This window comes from Rutidosis leptorrhynchoides, chromosome 7 (assembly GCF_046630445.1).
Source record: "Rutidosis leptorrhynchoides isolate AG116_Rl617_1_P2 chromosome 7, CSIRO_AGI_Rlap_v1, whole genome shotgun sequence".
Classification (NCBI taxonomy): domain Eukaryota; kingdom Viridiplantae; phylum Streptophyta; class Magnoliopsida; order Asterales; family Asteraceae; genus Rutidosis; species Rutidosis leptorrhynchoides.
In genome coordinates, this window is record NC_092339.1 from 257,813,851 (window position 1) to 257,817,820 (window position 3,970).

General features: G+C 32.8%; 1 long non-coding RNA gene across 2 annotated transcripts; it reads right to left on the bottom strand.

Moving 5' to 3' along the window:
* Positions 1 to 1,800: 1,800 nt before the first annotated feature.
* LOC139858833 (uncharacterized) lies at positions 1,801 to 3,282 on the bottom strand. Of its 2 annotated transcripts, XR_011763094.1 has the most exons (4): positions 3,109 to 3,282; positions 2,879 to 3,018; positions 2,615 to 2,774; positions 1,801 to 2,340 (listed from the first exon to the last, which is right to left on the bottom strand). It is a non-coding gene; the product is annotated as an uncharacterized lncRNA (long non-coding RNA). The 2 variants fall into 2 exon arrangements; XR_011763093.1 differs by lacking the exon at positions 1,801 to 2,340 and having other exon boundaries at positions 2,492 to 2,774.
* Between the last annotated feature and the right edge of the window lie 688 nt (positions 3,283 to 3,970).

The window sequence follows — 3,970 nt, forward strand, 5'->3', positions numbered from 1 at the left end:
TTTAAAAAACGACCTCGTATCTATATGAGTTTTAGTTATTTTGCCGATAAAGATATGTATATAAAATGTACTCTACTTCAGATACCAGTAACACATCACAAAACCTTGTGACTTGTGAGTGTTGTTCATTGTTAATTATCCGAATTCCAAAGATCATTAAAAGAAAGGGACAGGTTTACAACCTTTTTTTACACGAACAAACACAAATCAAGGATCTACAATATTTACTTGAATGGTTCATAGCTATATGTTGAACAATTCAGCTTTCAACGCGTTTTTTCTAACCTCATAATGACAGAGGATATTGAATGGTTCAACATTCAGTGTGCTGAACTATTCTGAACTAGAATTCTCTCTTAACCATTAATAACTTAAATTAAATGTAATATTCTCTTTAAATTATATCAATAACACTTACTAAATAATTATTATATAATTTTTATTCATGTTAAAGGTTAATATTTCATTCAGAACTTTTAAATCGTTTACATTATGAATTATTCTAGGTTAAATTATTTAGTTTAATTAAATGTACTCTTAATAGATGGAGTAATAAATAAATAAATAAACTTTAGTGACTATATTGTGATAAAACCAAACTTGATAGGCAGCCTAAAGCAAACATCAAAATTTAGTGATGAAAGTAGAAAAACAAGAAATTATAAGGAGTAATTTGGGGTTGCAGGGTTGAAACGACTTGCAACTAGGGATGGCAATGGCCACCCGATCCGGTGGATATTCACCCGATCCACCCGCTTTGTGATGGATATGGATGAACCTAAATGGATATGGATACGGATATGGATGAATCTAAATGGATATGGATATGGATATGGACATGGATGAAAAGTTTCATCCATGGATATATCCATTACCACCCGAAATACGTTTACAAATACATAAATATAGATTTTTATGCTTACATATGTAATATTACAAGTTCATTTACCATTAGATTTATATTATGCTTTCAATCCTCTAATGAAATAACTATCATATATTACAATAAAACACGTATATAATCCGGGTTACAAAAAAAGATCCGGGTTCGGGTTCGGGTTATGGTTTTGGATACAAACCTGTTTACCCGACCCGTATACCCGACCCTCATACCCGTATACCCGGCCCGAGGAATTTTAATAATAAATTTTATGTAAAGTTTTATTATTAGTATTATATCGTTAATGTATGAAAGATTTCTCTTATTTGTTTTGAAAACAAGTATAATTTTATTCAATATAATCATATACAACAAGTTTTGGAGATGTGATATTTTATATACTTTGTGTATTTGAGTATTTTAGAAATTTTTCAATCAACTTTTTGTATGTGATTTTTATAATACTTTAAACATGAAGTAGTTAAGTTATTTTTCGATTTTTTAATTTGGTAACTCATTGAAAAATAGATACAGAATGACTAATCGGGTATACCCGTTTACCCGTGGGGAAACCCGAAACCCGATAGTATGTAAGTAAATGGGGACCCGCGGGTTTCGGGCCGGGTTTGGGACGGGATTTCTTAATCGGGTTTGGGTATGGGATTTCCTAAACCCGACCAAAACCCGACCCGATGCCATCCCTAGTTACATCCACTACCTATTATGTAGCAATGTGTTTCATGGACTTCAATGTTTGAAATTTTCCCACCCACGACTAAACAATTAAAACTAAACATCCCTACTTTAAAGTATCTGCAAACCCACATCTCCATTCCATTTATTTTCAAGTTTATTTTCAGGATCCAGATTGCCAACAATCGGTTGGAAATAAGGAGTATATTGGTGCATTACTTGGTTTTGAACAACCGTCTGAAGTAAATGTTCACGCACCGCAAGGGATCGTTAACAAAGGAGGTGGAAAGAGGACCCGAATAACTAGTTCTCGAGAAAAGTCAATCATCAAATCAAAGAAACCTAAGAGAAAATGTAACTGTTGTATCCATCAACCTCAAGTTCAACTATATGTTTCATAGAATTGAACTCCCAAAGAAGAACTTTAGTAAGATATTTATGGCGAGGCTCAAATAGTTGATCAGTTTGTGAATCATCTTCCAGTCGAAATCCAGCATCCCACCCAGCCAACCTACTGACCGGAAATGTTTCCATATGCCTCATTAAAAACACTCCACAGTCAATCCCATTTTTAGCAGTCCTCCATGGCATTCTTAGACGCACAACTCTTGCAGCACCTAATTTATTTGTGGCTGTTCCAGTCCTCAATGATTTAGGTATCCCTTTTTTATAATTTGGATGTTTTAGCTTCATACACTTTGATCGTTCATTTTTGTTGTTCTCTTCGACAAAATCATCATCCACACTAATTGTGTTCGAAAACGTACCTGCACACGTTAAGGAACAAATAATATGGGTACAATAGAGGATGCAATTTAACATACACTAGAGCTATTTGTCATCCATTATCAGTAGTACCAGGTTAGAATAGTCACCTCATCTTAGAAAACAAAATGTTATATTATTATTATTCATTTTTTCTCACAACCATCTACACATAGTGAAATTGTATTTTATATATTATGAATCCTAATATCATATAGAACAGATGCCATGTGTTTATGAATAAGGTGAATAACTAGCTAGTAGACAAATTTTTACATTTAGATCTTTACAACTTTCATTGAATCCTCTGCATCATATTCCTTAAGCGACTTTTTCATTTTTGAATCCTCTGCATCATATTTCACTTGTTTCTCGTTGTCAACGTTGCACCCTTCAAGTAATGGATTCGTTTTCCTTAATTTTTCAGGTGTAGCACCTGAACAAATATAACCAAGGATGCAACAAATAAAATTATACAATCTATATTTTTTTATCATCCTGTTATCTAAATAGATATACATGCTAACCTTAATCACTTACTTTTCTTACTTTCACGTATTCCATTCGACTCTGATGCTTTGTCAGTGGATCTTTTTTTTTATTTACTCCTGGATGCGCATTTCAAACACTATTTGGACTTGTCTTTCCCAAAGCTTTTGACAAATACATCAAACTTTGCCCTAATATAATCAAATTACAAGAACAAATAAAATCAAGAACATGTTATTTGGATGCTACAAAACTAATAATGGAGTATGAAGTATGCTTACTCATCTTTCAGATTGTCGATTTTGGTTGAACAAAACAAAGCCAACACGAAACTTCGATCTCAAAATTGGATGCTTCTTGATATTTGTATCCAGCGTATTTGTATCTCAAAATTGTTCATCGTGATAATCTGATGCAGATTGTTATCCAGTGAGGAATTAAAGGGATAAGCATCTAATTTTAATGAAATTTCAAATTTTGAAAATCATCTGACGTGTGATATTTGGCATACATACCCTCAATTAAGTTTTCCTAATTTAAATTTTAATAATCTTGATAAAAACTCATCCAACGGCTTTAAAGTGTTCTGACCAAAATATACAGATAAGAACAATCTCACGGGATATATATATATATATATAGGGGCAGGATCAATGGGAAATTAACCAATCGGGGGGAAGCGGGGGAAGCAAATTTCTTTTTTTTTCGTTTTTTTTTTAATTTTTTTTTTCCGGCATCAAGATCACACGAAAATATGAACATTTAGAAGAGACACCTCGTGATGAATGTTATTATTTAGACGGGAAAACGATCGACAAAAATAACATTCAAGATAATATTGTTCGTAAAGAATATGAACGTTTTTTTTCTTCATGTTTTGTGAAGTAAAATTTAGCCCGATTTAGAGTTCAGGGTTTAGGGTTTAGGGTTTAGGGTTTGGTGTTTTGGGTTTATTCCATAAACCCAAAACACCAAACCCTAAACCCTAAACCCTATATCCTAAACCCTAAACTCTAAACCGTTCGTGTTAAAAACTCAATCTAAATCCTAAATCTAAACCCTAAACCCTAAATTTCTAAACCCTAATATCTAAACCCTATAAACCCTAATATCTAAACCCTAATATCTGAACCCCAATAGCTA